The sequence below is a fragment of the Rhineura floridana genome, chromosome 2 (genome assembly GCF_030035675.1).
Source record: "Rhineura floridana isolate rRhiFlo1 chromosome 2, rRhiFlo1.hap2, whole genome shotgun sequence".
Taxonomy (NCBI): Eukaryota; Metazoa; Chordata; class Lepidosauria; order Squamata; family Rhineuridae; genus Rhineura; species Rhineura floridana.
Window position 1 is genome coordinate 135692808 of NC_084481.1, and position 21100 is coordinate 135713907.

General features: G+C 37.2%; 1 protein-coding gene across 2 annotated transcripts in view; it reads right to left on the reverse strand.

The window, feature by feature from the left end:
• LUZP2 (leucine zipper protein 2) overlaps positions 1 to 21100 on the reverse strand; it is a 592171-nt gene that overhangs the window by 523299 nt on the left and 47772 nt on the right. The window lies entirely within an intron of this gene.

Genomic DNA, 21100 nt, shown 5'->3' on the forward strand with positions numbered 1-21100 from the left:
TGACAAAAAGCTGGCTTAAATTTGGAATTACAAAGATTAAAATGGATAAGAGGCAACTTATTAGATAAGATGATTTGATTATTTGAAGGAAATATATCTGAGACTATTTTTTTATTCCTTTTTTCTTGGATTGTTTTTTTTGAACGAATCTGCTGTTTGTGTATGTTACTAGCTGTTGGATGCTGAGAACTGGATTTGTTTTACATTCCTGAACGTGCAGGAGATAAGAACCATGCTGGTTAGATCATATTAACAGGCCTGGAATATTAACTCTTTTATTGTTGGAGGAAAAAAAGAAACAGTTTGCCTCTAAGTTTGGGAACATTGACTAATAATAGAAAAGGGTTTTTTTTTTTTCAAGAATGACAACCAGGAAAGCAGCTAAAGTTTTAGAGCGAAGAGGTTCTATTGATACACAAGAAGGGATAGACATGTTCCAGAAAATCATGGAGGGGATTAATGATTTTAAACAAGAGATGAAACAAGAGATGAAACAGGACAGACAAGTTTTTAAAGATGAATTTCGTAATATGAAAAAGGATTTTAAAGATTTGAAAGATCATATCAAAACAGAAGTGGATCAGATTAAAGATACAATTGGGCAACTAACACAGGACGTAAAAAATGTTAAAGACAAGGTGCAAACCTTGGAGAATAGAACAGATATCTTAAATGTGGAATTGGAAAAAAAAATTGGACTATATTGCCGTTATGGAACTCAGAGATAAAGAACACTGCTTGAGATTCCATGCAATTCCTGAGGAAACAGGTGAAGATATTAGAGAGAAAATTGCTAATGCCTTGGTAAAATCCTTGGATTGGGATGAAGACCGGATAGAATTTGAAATAGATAAAGTTTATAGAATTAATTCCAGATACGCAACAATGAAAAAAATCCCAAGAGATGTGCTTGTTTACTTTCTAAAAAAGAGGACCAGAGATATGGTTTTGCAACATCATTTTAACAATGTCTTCAAATTGACGGTAAAGAAATACTGGTGATGAAAGAAATTCCTATTAGAATTCTACGTAAGAGAAAAGAATATGCTTTCTTCACAGAAAAACTCAAACAATGTAAAATTCAATTTAGATGGGATGTTCCAGAGGGAGTGATCTTTACATTTAGACAACAGAAGTATCGACTGAATACTGTTCAAAAAGCAAGGGATTTCTTGAGAAAAGCCTCAAAAGACATGGAAGAACACAAATTCAAAGACATGGATATAATTCCTGGGAAACAAAGTCAACAGAAACAGGCAGAGGAAGAAAAGGATGATGATGAATTAAAGGGAGCAACAGGTACAGACTTTTCTAAAATATGTGCCTAAAAATGGATTACAAATTTCTAACTTGGAATATAAATGGAGCTAATATGTCGCAGAAGAGAAAGAAAGTATTTCATTATTTGAAAAAATTAAAATTGGATATAATTTGTTTACAAGAAACTCATATTAAGAAGAAAGATTCTAAATATTTGATCTGTAAAAATTTAGGTGAAGAATTTATTTCAGCAGGATCTAAAAAAAAATAATGGTGTTGTTCTTTATATTAACTCACAGTTGTCTCCTAAATTGATATTATTGGATGATAGTGGCAGATTTGTGGGAGTCGAAATTACCATACAGGGTACAAAAATTTTGATAGTGGGCATTTATGCCCCTAATGAAGATAAAACAAGATTTTATACAGGACTCATGGAAAAATTATCAGAGTTTGCATATGATCATTGGTGTGTCATGGGTGTTTGGAATGGGGTAATTTCACCAAAAATGGATAGACTTTCTGAGAAAAATATTAAAGAGACACAGGGCAAACTGCCGAAGATCTGCTTTGAATTGATGGAAAATTTAGAATTGGTGGATGCTTGGAGATATATAAATGACAATGCAAAGGAATTTACTTACTTTTCAGAAAGACATAAAACATTTTCGAGGATTGATATGATTTGGATGTCTAAAAATTTAGTGAAAGACATTTCCAAGATGGATGTATTACCAAAAACTTTTTCGGATCATAACCCTGTGATATTGACTTTTAAAAAAAAATTCTTGGATTTAGATGGAGACTAAATGAATCTTAATTACAGAATGATACAGTAGTGCAAGAATGTAAGAAGAAATTAAAAGAGTTTTTTGAACACAATTTATACAAAGGAACAGATGAAAATATTGTTTGGGATACAAGTAAAGCATTTATGAGAGGATATTTTATTAAATGTAATTCTGAATTAAAAAAGAAGAAACAACAGAAAATGCAATTAATTTTGGAAGACATAAAACAGAAAGAGGAAGAATTGAAAAAGAATCCAACTAAAGTTTTCATTATAAATCAAATTAAAATGTTACAGAAACAAGTGTCAATGTTGACAGTTAGAGAAATTGAAAGGAAATTAAATTTTGCTAAACAAAGGACTTTTGAATTTGCAAATAAACCGGGGAAATGGTTGGCATATAAATTAAGAAAAGAACGACAAAAAAATCTCATTTTAAAGATACAAGAAGGAGAAGAGATGTTGACAGACAATGTAAAAATCCAAAAAGCTTTTCATCAATATTATTCAACATTGTACAAATGTCAGGAAATTCCTTCTGAAAAAATAGAAGAGTATATATCTAAGCAGAATTTGCCTAAAATCACAGATTTCCAGAGACAAGCTATTAATGGTCCTATTACGTTAAGAGAAATATCTGATGCAATAAGTAAAATTAAACTAGGAAAGGCACCAGGACCGGATGGATTATCGGCAGCGTATTATAAATGTTTGGAGGAGGAACTCTTGTTACCTTTACAATGTACAATGAATTCAATTTTGCAAGAGGGAAAGATACCGGATAGTTGGAAAAATGCTAATATAACATTAATACCGAAAGAGGAGCAGGACCTAACTAAAACAAAAAATTATCGGCCAATATCTTTATTGAATAATGATTACAAAATTTTTACAATGATTTTGGCAGAAAGAATGAAAATAATATTGCAACAATTTATTCAGGAAGATCAAGCGGGGTTTTTACCTAAAAGACAACTAAGTGATAACGTCAGGAATGTTTTGAATGTGTTGGAATATCTAGAACAACGAAATGACATACAAGCAGCTTTGATTTTCTTGGATGCTGAGAAAGCATTTGATAATTTTAATTGGAAATTTATGTTTAAGGTTCTAGAGCAAATGGATTTTGGAGATAATTTTATAAAATGGATCAGATCGATTTATACATCACAGAAGGCACAGATAATTGTCAATGGGGATTTAACGGACTCATGTGAAATACAAAAGGGTACAAGACAGGGATGTCCACTGTCCCCTCTTTTATTTATTTTGGTTCTAGAAGTGCTGCTTAGAGACATAAGGCAAGACAAAAGGATTTCGGGAATAAAGATAAAAAAAGAGGAATATAAACTGAGAGCATTTGCTGACGACTTGATAATTGTATTAGAAAATCCCTTGGAAGGAATTAAAGTATTGATGGATAAATTAAAAGAATTTGGACCATTAGCAGGATTTAAGATCAATAACCAAAAAACAAAAATGTTGGTGAAGAATTTATCTTTAAGGGATCAAAAAGAGTTAATGGAGAAGACAGATTTTAAAATAGAAGAAAAGGTGAAATATTTAGGTATTATTATGACAAATAAAAATTCAAAGTTGTTTCATAACAATTATGAAAAATTATGGACAGAGATTAAGAAAGATTTGTTAAAATGGGATAAATTACAGTTGTCATTAATGGGTAGAATATCTGTAATAAAAATGAATGTATTGCCGAGAATGATGTTTCTATTTCAAACAATACCTGTCATATCCTCTGATTTACCTTTTAAACAATGGCAAAAAGATATTTCTAAATTTGTTTGGCAGGGGAAAAAACCAAGAGTTAAATTTAAATTATTACAAGACGCCAAAGAAAGAGGAGGACTGGGATTACCAAATTTGAGACTTTATTTTGCTGCTTGTTGCTTAGTCTGGATAAAGGAATGGATTGTATTGAGGAACAAAAGATTATTGGATTTGGAGGGCCACAACCTGAAGTGGGGATGGCATGGATATCTATGGTATGATAAAGTAAAAGTTAATGTGGATTTTAATAATCATTTTATAAGACGTCCTTTGTTGAAAATATGGAATAAATACAAAACAAGTTTTTTTTCGAAAATACCACTATGTGTTTCAAGTCAAGAAGCATTTTATAAAAGAGAAATGGCTGGAAAAGAGAAATGGTTAACTTACCAAGAACTATTAGAAAATGTGCATGGAGAATATATAATGAAAGAGAGAGAACAACTAATAAAGGAAGGATATAGTTCTCAATGGTTTGCCTATTTACAATTGTTAGAAAGATACAAATTGGATAAGAAAATGTATGGGTTTGAAATAAATAAATCTGATTTTGAAATAGGTTTGTGTACAAATGATGAATGTATAATTGCAAAAATGTATAAATTTTTATTGAAAATGGACATGGAAGAAGAACAAGTAAAAGAATGTATGGTCAAGTGGGCAAAATTTTTTGGTTATAATATACAAATGGATCAATGGGAAAATATGTGGAAAAAAGGTTTGAAATTTACATTATGCTATAATCTTAAAGAATTTTTTTATAAAATGATGTATCGTTGGTACATGACTCCAGAAAAGTTGTCAAAAATGTATAGTAATGTTTCTAATGTATGTTGGAAATGTAAACAACAAGAAGGATCTTTTTATCATATGTGGTGGTTGTGTAAATAGGCAAAATTATTTTGGGCACAGATAGGTAGGATGATGCAAAAAATCTTAAAGATAAATATTCAGTCAAAGCCAGAATTTTTTTTATTGGGTTTTATGGATAAACAAAAGGAAAAGAAATATGGAAGAATAATATTATATATGATTACGGCAGCAAGATCATTATATGCACAAAAGTGGAAAATGGAATCAATACCAACAATGGAAGAATGGCTATTGAAATTAATGGATTTAGTTGAGATGGACAAATTGACATGCCTTCTCAGAGAAAAAATGACAGATACATTTCTTAAGGAATGGAAGCCTCTTTTGGACTTTTTGTTGAAAGAAAAAAATGAAATGATGATAATGGGATTTGACGATTAATTAAGATAGACTATGGAAAAAAGTGAATTTCGTATGTTTTAGGGGACAGGTTTGATATATATTATATACTTATAGCTGATCTGTAACAAATCGGAAGTCAAGTTCTTTTTTTTGTATTGTTTTTGTTGTTTGATTTTGTTTGTGTTTGTTTTATGAAAATTTGAATAATAAAAATTATTACAAAAAAAAGAAAAGAAATGTCATACACTTGCATTACTTTTAAGAACATGAAACACACACACACACACACACACTTAGAATGAAAATTATTTTGCTCTTTTCAAAATAAAGAAGGGTAAAACAATATATATATTAGGTGTAGGATGAGCTTTTCAGTCCGAGTCTATTTTAGTGGAACCTAATGGCTGTCAGCTCTACAAGCCGTACAAGGGAAATTGTTGCAGGGCTACATAAGAAACATGGGACCAATTCTGGCTTCAGCTTTAATGCCCTTCACTCCCATTGACATCCACAGGAATAAATGCCTTTAGTGAAATAACTCCATTTAAAAGAGTTAAGAAAAATAGAAATGATGTATAACTTAGAGCTTTGAAGAAGTACATATGGTGAGAGTCTCATGAAATTCAGCCTATATACCTTGAAGAGAAGCAAGGCCATGAGGTGATTTTTAATGAAGCTCTCAATTAAAAAAAGCCTTTACAGAGCGTCAAATATTGGTATCACAGGCTCATTTGAGGGTGTTTTCTCCCAAACATGAGAACAGGACGATACGAACGGCAGGACAGCAAGGTCAAATCCTGATGGAGTAGGGGTCAGATTTCTTAACATGCAAAATATTTAAATTAGCGTCACAAGAAACTCAAAGCAAGAACAGAAATGACAAGTCCTTGGCCGGGAAAATATGTCAGTAGTTAATTAGCTCCTTGTATCAGAACATGAAGCACCCAACAGAGTTATGTCATGAGTCCAAGTGTAGCTGAGAAAGCAATTTACAAGTAGGAGAAACCTTCACAGCAGTTGTTCCTATAGTCTGAGCTTGTCACTGTTTGGATTCTGGCTTCTTCTCAGGATCTGAATGGATATTATGTTGGTCCTCAACTGCTCTCCAGAAGAGTGTGGTAGTCAACTGAGAGTTGTGAAGAACAAAATGATTTTTTTTAAAAAAAAAATAACATAATTTTTTTATCAGGGACATTGATCTCCTTATGTCTGTAAATTCCCTTTTTATCTGCTACCCCTTTGTTCTCCTGGAAGCTTCTTCATTTATCTGCACACTGCTTAGTATGAATTCAATTCGCATTCAATGGACTTTCTTTTGATTCCAGTATTTCAAATTGCAATAAGGTCTCTGTTTCTTTTAATTTAAACCTTCATGTCAAAATGTGCATATTTGGCAGGAGACATTTTCATGGACTTTAGGAGGGGGCCTTGCGGAAGACCATTGTGATATTGAGGAATTAGTGTGCCATGATGCCCTTCTTCCTCTCATGTCGAGCTTGCCTAAATCTTTTAGTGGCTAGCCATGTGCTTTCAGGCATGCCATGCTCTTTCTGCTGCTTTCTTCCCTCTTTCTCAGCTTCATTACTTTCCCGTACCTTGACTAATTATGTTGGTATCTATCAGAGACAGATTGGAGGTGGGAGTCTGTTATAGGGATGGGATTTGCATTTCGGTGCCAGTTCGATTTTCACTCCATCAAACTTCCTTCTGATACTGCTTTGTCAGGGATCAATGCCCGTTATTTGCTATAAATACCTATTTGTTTTTTCCTCACAAAAATATTTATATTAATATTAATATTTATTTATTTTTTATTTTAATAGTTTTTAAATATTGATGTTTTAAATGAAATATCAATGTTGATATTGATATTTTGATTAAAACATCAATATTAATATTGATATTTTGATTAAAATATTGTTATTAATATTGATATTTTTGAGGCAGTTTTTTTTAAAAAAAATCTGCTTCAGCCTCAGAAAACCGCTAAGGGGGAAAAAGCAAATAAATAGGAAGTCCAGTGTCACATTTGAATTTTGCTCAATTCAAGTACATCCCTAGTCTGTAGGGATGGAGGTGGAGCTCTGCTTCTCAGAAACCTTAGCACAGATCAGAAGAGGCTATGCACCAGACCTCACAGGAGGTTGTCCCTTGGCATTCTGACAGGTTCCCAGTGATTAAAAAGATATCTCCTCAGGGACCTAGAGTGGGCCTGGGACTTTCATGAACTTTCATGCACTTACTTTGGCTCATGTCTGTGAGGCTTTTAGAAAGGAAGAGCTATTAAAGAAATGTTTTCAAAGGCTTTAACAATTATATGAAGATTTTCAAAGTAGAAGCAGAGCTTGGAAGATTACTTTTAAAAAGTAATAAATTACAGTTACAGTTACATGGCCCTGAAAAAGTAGTAATTACCGTTATAATTACAATTGCTCTGAAAGTAACTGATTACTTTATTTTTCCTCCAAAGTAATCACTACAATTACATTTCAGTTACTTTTAAAAAAAACACCTGCAAGGTGCTGGCCTTGGCTGCTGCACATCTAAGTAGCCTAAAACAACATTAAAAATAAACAAACACGTACAGAGGTAGTAGAATAATAATTTTTATTCATAAGATAGCAATGGTGGTCTCTCCGCTGGTAAGGGTAGTGGGGAGGGAGGCTGAGGCCACTACCCAGATCTTTTCACGTCAAACCAAGTGCAACCCCCCCACTCAGCCAGCCAGCATAATCTCTCTCACTTAACCACCTCCCAGACCCTGCCCTGCCACCAACTAAAGGACACTCACCCAAGCACACATTTTCCCCTGAGACGCAAAAAAGTTAAAATACTGCAAATGCAGCACAGTAGCCAGAGAGGGTGGTGGAGGCCACTTTGTGTGCCAAGTGCAAACACAGTATTCACACACACACACACACACACACACACACACACACACACAATGTCATCTTTCACCTCCACAGTTCTTTATCTCCATTCTGCTGCTGCCTCCTTCTCCTTTACCCATGTTCTTGACCTCCGGATACTTTTCTCCTCCACTCCATTCTTCACCACCGCTATCCGTTTTTTAAAATAATTATATCTCCACTCCACCCTGTCTCTCCACCTCCTCCCTCGTCATCTCCTACCCATCCACAGAGCATGAGGAAAGAGCAACACTGCGCAGAAGTCCAGTTTGAGGCACATGATTTTCATCCACAAATCAGAGGAGCAGAAGACTTCCCCTGCTCCCCCCCAAGTAATGCCCAAAAGTAATTCTGAAAACGTTACAATTACTCCACAAAAGTAGTAAAATTACTTCTAGTTCTATTACAATCAAAATGTAAAGGAATTACCCACTCGTTACTCAAAAAAGTAATGAATTACAAGTAATTCGTTACTTGTAACTAGTTACTTCCAAGCTCTGAGTATAAGCATCTGCAATGGGATCTTCCAAAGGAAAGCTGTGTCTCTGTAAAACAGAGGTAAACTGAAGAGTCTTCTATGACAAAAATCAGGTAACTCATTATGGATGTGAGCCCCTGATTTAATTTTGGGCCCTCCATCTCACTTGTAAAAGAGGATACAAATTTGATTATAACACAACGTGTATGTAAATTTACATCTGCTTTTGCAAGTGGGGCCCAGTGTGCGGCAGCTGTGAAAAAGGCAAATTCCATGCTAGCGATAATTAGGAAAGGTATTGAAAATAAAACAGCCGATATCATCATGCCGTTGTATAAATCTATGGTGCGGCCGCATTTGAAATACTGTGTACAGTTCTGGTCGCCTCATCTCAAAAAGGATATTATAGAGTTGGGAAAGGTTCAGAAGAGGGCAACCAGAATGATCAAGGGGATGGAGCGACTCCCTTACGAGGAAAGGTTGCAGCATTTGGGGCTTTTTAGTTTAGAGAAAAGGCGGGTCAAAGGAGACATGATAGAAGTGTATAAAATTATGCATGGCATTGAGAAAGTGGATAGAGAAAAGTTCTTCTCCCTCTCTCATAATACTAGAACTCGTGGACATTCAAAGAAGCTGAATGTTGGAAGATTCAGGACAGACAAAAGGAAGTACTTCTTTACTCAGTGCATAGTTAAACTATGGAATTTGCTTCCACAAGATGCAGTAATGGCCACCAGCTTGGATGGCTTTATAAGAAGATTAGACAAATTCATGGAGGACAGGGCTATCAATGGCTACTAGCTGTGATGGCTGTGCTGTGCCACCCTAGTCAGAGGCAGCATGCTTCTGAAAACCAGTTGCCGGAAGCCTCAGGAGGGGAGAGTGTTCTTGCACTCGGGTCCTGCTTGCGGGCTTCCCCCAGGCACCTGGTTGGCCACTGTGAGAACAGGATGCTGGACTAGATGGGCCACTGGCCTGATCCAGCAGGCTCTTCTTATGTTCTTATGTTCTTATACACAATGTACTGAGCCCAGAAAATTCTAGGTCAGCCCTATGACAGCAGATTTCCTCATATAATGTGGGTGTTTTCTGGTAAAAAAATGGAAATGTGCATCCGTAAGGGAGCAAAATTTTATTAAAGTGAACAACTGAGATTCTGGATCCTGGGCAATTCTGTGTATAGACAGCCATACAGGTTGCCTCCCTGCAGCATTCATGCTTGTATGTGTGCATGACAGGGAAGGTACAAGCAATGCCACAGTTGGGGCTACTGAGTATGGCTCTGCTGCTCTTTGCTCCTCTGTTTCTTACCTGCCCTTCACCATTAGGTCCCAGGGCAGATAGTAATACTATAAAAATACAATATTAAAAACAGGTAAAATTTACAATCAGAACAATAGGGTGGCTCCCATAAATCTGTATGTGAGAGACAGGGGTGGGGAGAGAGGGCAGGGTACAGATGTGTGTCTTCAGAGGTGAAACAGGTGAAATAGGGCATGAGCTATGGGAGGATGGGATGAGCTGCACCTAGAGATCCAATTATATATAAAAATACAAAACTAATAAAGAAGATTCTTACATCATCTTTAATAGGGAAAACAAAAATATTCCACAAAGGGATCTAAAAGTTATCTTTGTAACATGGGTATCCATTATTTTTGTATTCCTGGTTGTATTCTTTCAGGAGAGTGAACTGATCTAATATCAACATTATATAATCAAAATAACTACAGGACTAGGGAGATCTGAAACCAGAACTGACAGGATCTTGGGGTATTGCTATTTAAAAAGATGTGTGTGGAGAGAGAGAGAGAGAGAGAGAGACCTAGGCACAGACAGAATAAGCAATCTCTTCTGAATTTAATAATTCCAGTCCAGTACTTGGGTCGCAGTGTTTCAATATGTGTGAACACAACGTATCCTACTGAGCACCAAATATATGTTATATATCCAGTCTCAAGATTGGCTTTCTGCATCTATGAAATGGAGCTGGATTTTACTATGGGAAATGTAATGGAAGTACCCTTCAAGGGGTCTGCTTTTGCTGTCACTGAGAAATGGCTCTTGCATTCTGGCTTTGAATTCAAATGAAGATACCTATTAGCATGCACAGTACTAGATCATTATATATCACTTTGAGACATTTTTGTGGAAACATGACAAAATAACAATAACAATAATGTATTACACCCTTTTGCACCTGGCTCTTCCTCAACCAAGCCTATTATCTTTCAGATTAGATGGCTAAAAAATGGTAGCTGTATGAGAAAACCATCAGAAATAGACAGGATTTGCTTCTTCATGCTCACTTAGGCTATAATTTTCTAGCAAGTTGCACAACAGTACTGTCTCCCTGAAGTGAGTGACACCCATAAGAAGTATGTAGAAAATGGCAGTATATTCATTACATTTATTATTTAAATATTTATTGCACTATCAATATGTGTGGTGCTTTCTGGAAGAATGCAGGTGGATCTCTGCCCCAGTGATTTGATAACTTACTAGGGGTAGGGTTCAGTAGCTGGTTCCTATCCATTTGAATTCCAACAATCTGGCTTTCAGTACGGAGCCACCATTTTTTGTGCAATTGCAAATTCACAGGGATTTTTTCAGAAAAAAACCCTAATCCCTAATGAAAATGCTTATGCTGTAGGCACTTGTTCCACTGAGTTAAGACAAGACTGCATCAGTTTAGAGGAAAGTTCTTTACAAACACAATAACATAAAATTTGGAGAGGATTTTTTTTTAAGTGCCTATGACAACCACAACCTGCTGCAACAAATCAATGCTGGTCCAAAAACAATGCAGATTGTCGGATTATGTCAAAATCCGGCAATAAATCCAATTTATTCTCCCCCATCTTTATAACCTATCTTTCAACAATAGTCAAGGGATGGGAAGGAAAGAAATGTAAATGTGTAGATAAGGCATGGTTTGGCATCTGAGTAGTACCTACATAAGTTGATGGACTGCCACTGGGCTTGTGTGAATCTGGGGGTTACTAAGAGCAGAGCTAGAGGAACTTTGGCCCTCCAGATGTTGTTGGACTCCATTTCCCATCAGCCCCAGTCAACACAGCCAATGGTTAGGGATGGTGGGCGCTGTAGTCTAGCAACATCTGCCCAAAATTCCCCAGCCCTGGCTTAGAGATCATTAGCTCTATACATTGCATAACCATGCAAATGATACCTCATTTGCAAAATGGCTATGCACATATATAGGCTGAGTACTACAAAAAAGAGAGGGGGAAACAGCTATTAAAATAAGCAGTTCTCATGAACTGAATATGTGCAATGATTCATCTAGCTCAATATTCCCCACCTAGATTGGCTGTGGCTCTCCAGGGCCTGAGGGCTGGTTAAAGGTCTGAGCGGAATTTCCTCCTATCTCTTCCATTGTATTACAGTTCAGATTTGTAGTGCGGCTTGTCAAAAGCCTCGCCTAACTTTAATCTCATTGGTTTTTAATGGAATGCAGCACAGCCCACATCCAGAGAAAAATAATAGTGCCAAGTCCCACAGGAATCAAGTTTTGAAAAACATAGGATTTAACTTACCCAACTGCCTAACATGTCCCATTGATTTAAAAGGGGCTTAAGCATGCCTGACTTCTTTCTAAGTCCAGTGCTATCTCTGAACTTCTTGTGCCAGAAAATAATAGTTTTCTATTTTTGTATAGATATGCAATATGTGTTCTCTTTTTATACCATTTCTTCTTAAATTGGCTGCAAAGTAGCCCACCTTACTTTCTCTTGGATGTAAAATCCAGGACACATATTGCTTGAAATATACAGCTCCATGTGGTGAGTAAACCTGAAAGACTAGCATTACAATCATTAGTGCTTGGAATCTATTGTAGGTTAAATCCATGTATAGCCTGCATAACCTGCAATTTTTTTTCACTCAAGATCTCTTAACAATCTTTGAGTTTGAAGTACTCATTGTCGATTAGACATTACACATGCTAGGTGCACAAATTTGATTGCTTTTGCATATTTTGCCAACCATATCTTCAATTATTTTCCTAAGTAAAGCAAACAGAGGAGATTGCCATTTGACAAACAATGTACATTTTAAATTAAGACTGTAGTTAACGTTTCACTTTAAAAATTGTTGATATCATAGACAAAGAATAGAATATAATATCAGAGAGAATGTTTGTTTTTAAAAAACAAAAAAAAAGCAAACCCCTTAATATTGCTATATATTGCTATAATATCATCTTGATTTCTAGTGGCCATTGGTGTTTATCATCATCAGGGCTTTCCTTATCACTTCTGTGATATAGTATTTATTAACAGAGAACCATCATACCATACCCAAACTTTACATGGCTATCCCTATCGTTAGGTGGGACAGCTGCCTCAGGCATCAGATGCCGGGGGATGGGGAGCGCTGTTGAGATCTTAGAGGACAGAGCTGTGTTTACCACATAACCTGCCCTACACAGCCTAAGAAAATTGACTGAGCACAGGTGCAGCAGGGACAGCCAGTGTAAGTAAGATTCAATTGCCAGTGTGGCTAGCTTCTGTGGAGGGCGGGGGCGCCATCTTGTCGTTTGCCTCAGACAGCAAAATGTCTTAGATTGGTCCCGAGCATTTCACAGATGAAAATATACAGAATAAGCATAGGTGCTGCCACATGCATGCTTTCTCAGAAGTCCCACTGCAGAGTCAGATTCAGGGTAGGGACATACTTTCTGTTCTGCCAGTTCCAGTGCAGAAAATGGGAGCACACAACACTAGTCAAGCCCCGCCTCTTTTTATTGTAAAACCCGGTGGGAGCAGCTTGAGTGCAGCTTTATTTTAATTCACTTCAAAGAGATTTTGCAACTGATCAGCAGATCAACCCATCCCTTCTCCAGTTGTGACCACTGGAAATGCTTTGCTGTAGGTGACTAGTGTGCTCACAGCCTCTGCCTATAAGTGCTGATCTGTGTTGGTCCAAACCTTCCAGAAATGCACTGAATGATAAAAGGATACAGAGAATGAATGTTTCAAGCAATCTTTGTAAGTTTTTGTTTAAAAAGAAAAGACACAGACAAAGCTAATAACTTGAGTCATTTATTACCTTGGAAACCTCCAGTTCCTGGAATAATAAGATAAATATGTTTCATTGCAGCGCTTGTAAAATGAAAATGAGAAGGCACTTTTGTCAAATTTACAAAATCCAATTTGGAAGTATCAGCATATTAGCTTATAACAAGACATGATAAATATTTGAATCTGTTCAACACACACCTCTCCACATGCCTCATAAACACCATTATATTTTAATATTCTACTTACACATAATGGATAAAGTTGTCCTGAAGCACTTTTTGGAAGTTGCTGTTATAAAGAATTAGAGTCTCGTGTGCTGCACACCTTTGAAGTGGAATAGTGAATTGTTTAGCATACAAACATTGTAGCCTGATGATCAAGCTTTGGTTGTGGCAACAAGTTTTTTTTAAAAAAATCAATTTTCAAACCACATATTTTCAGGAAAATGTTAAAACTTAAAAGGGCTTTACAACTGTTTTCAATAAAAAAATACTTTCACATCTATACACAGCAGCTCTGAACAACAGCTTCCCCGCCTACCCCTAATCAATGCTGCATGCAAACATCTTAAAACTAAATGAAGTGTCAAAAGCAGTTTTAGTTCAAAAAAGGGCCAAGAGCCCAGATGCAACTGTACATTCATGAAAACTGATGCCTTTGCAAGTAGATTTGGGTGATGCATAAAGCCCAATTCACATACTTACAAAAGCACCAATCAAGTTTTGAAAAGAGGAGGAGGGGGAGGGGGAGGAGGAGGAGGAAGGGGCTTAAATCTGTCTCTGCTTCCTAGTCTAAAATAGCTGAGTATCTAACATGAGCTATATCATAGGTGTGGAACCTGTGGCCCTCTAGTTGTTGCTGAGCTATAACTCTCACCAGTCCCATTCAGCATGGCAAATGGCCAGGGATGATGGCAATTGTAATTTATCAACATCCAGAAGATCAAAGGTTAGGCACCGCTGAGCTACATGTATATAACCTCAGCTGGTAACTTAGACTTGGGAAGTGTATGTACAACCCTTGTTTGCATGTGCGACTCCTCAGCAAACTAAGGATATGCATGCAGACAATATGATACCTGGAGAACTGAGAACATGGATGGAAATGGCTAGATTGGCCAATAGCATTCTAGGTTCCAAAATGTTCTGGAATTGGAAAGCAGCAACTTCTTGTTGCTTATCTGATCAATAAAGTTGCTTAGGCTTGAGATTTTATCTGTTAACCTACAACACTGTGACCTCTTGCAATTCTGTATTTCTTTGGTGGAAGGCAATAAGGGCTTTTGTCACCCTCTATAAACATATCACCTTGGGACGGAACCCTGAATACACATTCTAGAATTGGGCCCCATTTAAATGTCAGGAAATATCCATATGCCTAATATTTTGTATGATATCTGGATGTCACAACACTTCAAGCCTCTGCTTTTTACCAATACTCTGGTGGAGGAATTTGACATGCAACAAGAAACAAACCATCTGTGTTAGAAATGTAAAGCATCTGCTCTCTTTATTGTGACTGCCTTTGTGATTATTAAAACTTGTAATTTGTAACTCTTTCTTTTTTAATTAAACAAATTCTTGGTTACTTGTTATAGTGCAAAAATTATCACCCAGAACTAGAAATGTTAGTCTAAGTCAACAAGAAATGAAATACACCCCTACACATTTAAAATGGAATACAATTTATGAGGCATGTTGAGAACAGTGCTGCAGAAACATATACTAGACATGGCGTTATTACTAATGCTCTGTAAGTGCTAATGCTCTGAGAAGAAGAAATATGACAATGTATTTTATTGCCAACACACTCCTGAAATAAGAGACGTGTGTGTGTGTGTGTGTGTGTGTGTGTGTGAAGGCTATATTTATTAAAATATAACAAATGAAAGATCTGCAATAAGATTCCAATAAGATAAGGGTGGGCAGGTGGAGTAAGGCTGCAGTTGTGAAAAAGGGAACAGAGGGGGTGGAGCAGCCCTAAATACTGGGCTGGATCTCCCTCTCTCATTGAGCACTAGGGCTGTGCGCTAGGGTTGCCAGGTCTTTGGTTTTTGCTCAGAGACTCTGAATTTTTGGGGTCCTCTCTCGGTCTCTGAGTGAGTCACCCCAATCTCCGGACTCTCAGCTTTCATGTTAAAAAAATTAAGTTTCTAGGTGGTCTCGTTCAATAGATATACACAAAAATGTCAGCCACCCCCCCACACGACTTCTGTTAAATGAGGTTGTAGCTGGCTGCTCTAACCCTGCCCTTTCAGGTTTGTAGCCAATAAGTAAGGGTTGTGATTGACAAGGGATTTGTTGACCTCCAGGCAATAGGTAGAACCCATAGCAAGTCCAGAAAACTGTTCCTTTTTCCTGCTTTTTCCATTGAATTCAATAGTACTTACTTTTGAGTAGGCATAGTTAGGCTTGTGCTATAAATTAATGGGACTTTTAACTGAATATAGCAAAGGATTGTGTTTGTGTTGTAGATCTTTCTCTCCCCCTCCAACCCTATTTTTAAATCAATTAGGTAGGGCTTACTTAGGTGTCACTGCTTTTATTTTGTAGGAAACTAATACTGTTTTCTTTTTGTAAAATAAAGTTATGCAGTGGCCAGCTGGTTTAGAAAATAAACTATTATATGGGGTGTTTGTATTTTTACATCTCCAGTGTGTGTGTATATGGAGTCTTTCCAACAACCCTAAACAAAAATACATAAATATAAAACTACCCTGGACCTGTCTAATGGATTTTGGTCCCATCCTATATACTCTGGGCTGGACATCAGTACCAATGGATCAGGCTACTTCAAGGAATTTTTCATTCTCCAGCTTTATTTGCTGCAGATGTTATATATCTTTTGAAGAAAATATATCAGTTTATATGGATGATATGTATTTTTCCCGTGCAACAGAAACAGACCACTTAGATACTCTGGGAAAGAGTGATTAAAAGACTGGGACAGGCAGGATACGCTGTGAGCCCAGCTGGCCACAGAAGCAGTGGACTTTCTTGGCTTTAGAATTTCACGTCAAGGCAGAGGCTTAATGCCAAGCTATAGAGAAAAACGTCTACAGAAAAAGGCACCTAAGAATTTAAAGGTACTACAGTCCATTTTAGGATTTCTAAATTTTGCCCAGCTGTCCCGGATTTTGCAGTTTTAGCTAAACCTTTATATTCCTTAATAGCCCCTGATCAGCAGAAAGAAAGGTTTTGGTCAGAGATGGCTCAAGAGCAGCTCGTCCAGTTAATTGAGTCTGTAAATCATATGTCTTTTCTTGCCACAAGGAAAATTGAGAAAGATTTGGAAGCATAGCTGTCTGTTTTCCCCCACGCTGGGATCATAAAATTTTATAATCTTGAAGAGCAATTGCCTCTATCATATGTTTTCACCAAGGCTGAAGCCAAATTCACCAAAGTAGAAAAATTATTGTGTTTAATGAATCTTGCTTTCTTAAAAGGACTGGAATTGGCTCAAGGAAGAACCATTCACATATATTCAGAATTGGCAACTCCCCAACAGCTCCAACAAATTACACTACAGGAAAGGAGAGCCTTGTATGTCAGATGGATAAAATGGCTTTCTCATTTTGAAAATCCACAACTGAAATTTGTTTATAAACAGACATTGTCAGACTCTGAAAGTGCACCTGAATTTTTGCCCAGAGATGATGAACCCTGTACTTGCTTTGATGAAGCTAAGCACCCGCTCCACAAGTATACCCAGTCCAGGCTACTCACATTGTGACTAGCAGGGAGAGGCATGATTAGAGCCACAGTGGAGGGGAAAGGAACACTTAAAGTGAAGACACCATGGCAACTGATGTTTGGAAATCATAGTGCACAATTTGCAGAGGTTTCTGCTTTTCTCCATGCAGTACAGGATGCAGAGAAACAAGACATTCCCATTCTTATTGTCTCTGATAGTATGTATATTGTAAGGGCACATAGATTTCATTTAAGTATTTGGAAGTCTAATGCATTTGTAACTAACGAAAGAAAGCCCATTGCCCATGCTGGAAAATGGGGGGGAAAATAGCAGCCATTGCAGTCTTTTCCACAAATAGAAGTTTTATACTGGCCATCCCATCAGAAAAATTCTCACATTCACACTAGCGTTGCCAGGTCGGAAGCATCCCAAAACCTGAGATGTCATGGGGCAGGCACTAGTGATGTCACAGGGTGGGCCCTAGTGACATCACAGGGTGGGCCCTAGTGACATCACAGGGTGGGCCCTAGTGACATCACAGGGTGGGCCCTAGTGACATCACAGGGTGGGCCCTAGTGATGTCATGGGGCGGGCCCTAGTGACATCTTAAAGCATGATACATTAAGTATCAACCACAGTTGCTTGGAGCATACCATTCAAAACAAAAAAATGCCTTTCTTGTCCAAAACACCTTCTCTCGACTTCTGTGCAAAGGAAAATTCAGTATAAATATTCCTGCATTTTAGCATCAATTCAGTCTTCCATGAGAAGGCTCATACCTTGTTTACTTGCCCAGATAGCCTTGAAGAGTCAGGTAATTAAAGGGTAATTCTCAGCTCTGCATCTATCTATAATATCTATGCTTATGTTTTGTATATTATTGTGTTGTATGTTATTATTTAACCACATTTCTTCAAAGCTCTACCCTCGAAATTATTGGAGGGCAGGTATGATAAGACCCCAAGAATTCTTAGGTATTGTCCCTGCGCAACACTCAAGGTGGAGACGGTCTCTCATGTTCTTTTTAAATGTAAATTCTATGAGGAAGCTAGAAACGATCTCTTAACCCCTATTCTTCTAAATACACCGGGTTGTACTCCTAACGCACTTTTAACAATTCTTCTTCAGGGTTCCGACGAAGGAACTACCATATCAGTGGCCAAATTTTTGAATCAGGCCATGATGTTTAGGAAGGCTATGACTAGGTCGAGGCCCTGATTTTATTCGATTTTATCAGAACGGTTGAGCCCAAAGTAATCCATTTGCTAACTGTTCTTGTTTTTATGTGTTTATAGTTGTTGTATTTTGTCTGTTTGCGATGGTCTGTAGACTTTGCAATAAAGATTTGACATTGAAAACCACATTTATTTCCTCTTCTATAATGTTTATTAAGTTTTATTATCTGCCCAAAAACTCATTTCCCAAACCCTACCTTTTTTGTATGCCAATATGGGAAGAGAGGGGGCTAATTCTCTCTCTCTTTTTGACATGGCAAGTGTTTCAGGAAGAGCTAAGGGGCAGTTTAACTGCTAGGCTCATGGCCTACTACACAGACACTCTGTTTAGACTTTTAACCTGAACAAAGCAATCTGTCACATTGCCCTATACTGGTAAAAGAGAGTTGCAATTGCTGTTGTTCCCAAGCTACAGCCTGTGAAGGTAGACCAAACCATGTGTTTTCTCTCTGTCAGTTATTACTCACTGGAATTGGGTTGGCTGTCAGCGTGAGTTTACAGCAGCCCACAGGGTAGACAGAAAAGGGTAGAGAATCTTCTTACTTTTATTAATTTCTCAAATCACTTTTTGAAGTGGAGGGTCAAGTCTGTAAAGAAGTTTGGAGCAGCCATATTAAAAGGCAGGGGCAGGGCATTCCAGGCAGGGAGTTGCCAACCCTGCCTGGATATGGATATCTTTGCAGAGGATCTCTAGTGAATCCTTACCAACAGCACAATCCAGACCATATCTACTCAGAAGTAAATCCTGTTGAGTTCTATGGCTCTTAATTCATTAGTAAATGTGTTTAGAATTGCAGACTTCAAGGGCATCCATCTTTATTCCTGAATGCTCCTATCTAACATCTAGGCTCCCTTCTTCTTACAATGGCCTTCTGTTGACTGGCCTGGCCTGAGGGCACTTAAACCCTTCTTGCCAGAAGCAAGAGGGTTAGATTAAATGTTCCCTACCCAGGCTCCCTAAGCAGGTGACAAGGAATGATTCTATCACTTCAGCTGGTCCTGGGAACATCAACTTTTAACTATGATTTCTATCTTAATTTCCTATCAGTGAAATGTTTTTGTTCGAATGGTATGCTCTAAGCAACTGTGGTTGATGCTTAATGCATCATGATTAATGGCATCACTAGGGCCTGCCCCATGACATCACTAGGACCTGCCCCTGAAATCTCAGGATTTGGGATGTTTCTGATCTGGCAACCCTTCTGTGCACATACCCCCCCAATCCAATGTGTGGTTCCAATTTGTAAATACAGATCAGGCCAAATCCGACCTGATTTGGATCAAAATTCGGATCACAATCCAGCTATTACAAATCTACAGAAATCCCATTGACTTGCATTGCAAAACCAAACAGCCATAACCTTCTTGTTTTAGCCCTAGAGACATGACATTTGAAGACATGATAGTTGCTCTATAGGAAATAACCCTGCCAAGTTGCAGGTGGATAGTTGCAGGGTTTTCATGCTAGCCACCTTTAAAGTTTAAAATATTTTAAAATTAAAATGGACATAATGGGGGGGGGGTTCACACAGATACATGAAATTTGGAGGCATGGTAGCTTCAATAGAGGGAATCAATCATACAAAATTTCAGGTGTGTAGTTTCAGGGGTTTTCATGTTAGCCACCTTTTAAATTTGCTTTCATTTTTTTAAAAAAGGTGGTGAGTGCTCATTTAAACCAATTCTCGTGCTCCTGTGTTTCCACTGTTCCTTCTTTCAAAATTTTCAAAAACTATGATGGTTTTTAAATACTAGGTTTGGGATACTAGACACGTATAGGGAAAAGCAGGTAGGCACAGGCTGGCAGCACGATGGAGACAGTATGCACACAGGGCATGAAATGTAGGGACATGGTAACCTCTCTAGAGGGGATGAACCCTGCCAAATTTTAGGTGAGTAGTTCCAGGGGTTTTCCTGCTTGCCACCTTTAATATTTGCTTTTTCCAAGAAGGATTAAAAAAAAAAGACCCTGTCATATAGGGGGCAGAATGTCAACAGCAATAGTGAGGAAAAATAAAGATAATATTTAATATTAGTAATATTCACTATGGTTAGCAATTGGAAATAATAGTAATAATCTCAGAATGCTGGCTCATATGCCCACAGGATTGACTGAATAATAATAATAATAATAATAATAATAATAATAATAATAATAATAATATAAAATGTGTAACCACACATGCCTGCTTCTTAGTGTTTATGGGTAGCAATTGAAAGCAGCAGCAGCAGCAGCAGCAGCAGCAATACTGAATTCAGAAAGCTGTGATTAAATATGCCCACAATGTTTAAGAATAATTCTTAGCAATGAGAATTGAATAACATTTTTAAAAAACGCATAGAAAACAAACATTTTTTTAAAAAATATGTAAGTAAGGATGGGATTGGGATTGATTGGGAAATAGAAAACATACAGAAACTGAACCAATGCCACCTAATCCCCCCCAAATATTTCTAACAGACAGAACTTAGAAAAGATTTCTGCATTTTAAGACTTCAACCCTTCCAGGCACTGTGATTGGAAAGTATTGGATGAGGTGATAGCATTCTAGCCTTCCTCCTCCTCTCCCTACCCTGTTTTTCTCCTTATATGGTGTTGTAATTGCTCCATTTCAGATACACCCTGTCTGGGTTTATTAGAGACTGTTTTGAACTATAGATCTGTACAAATCTCTACAAATCAATTCGGG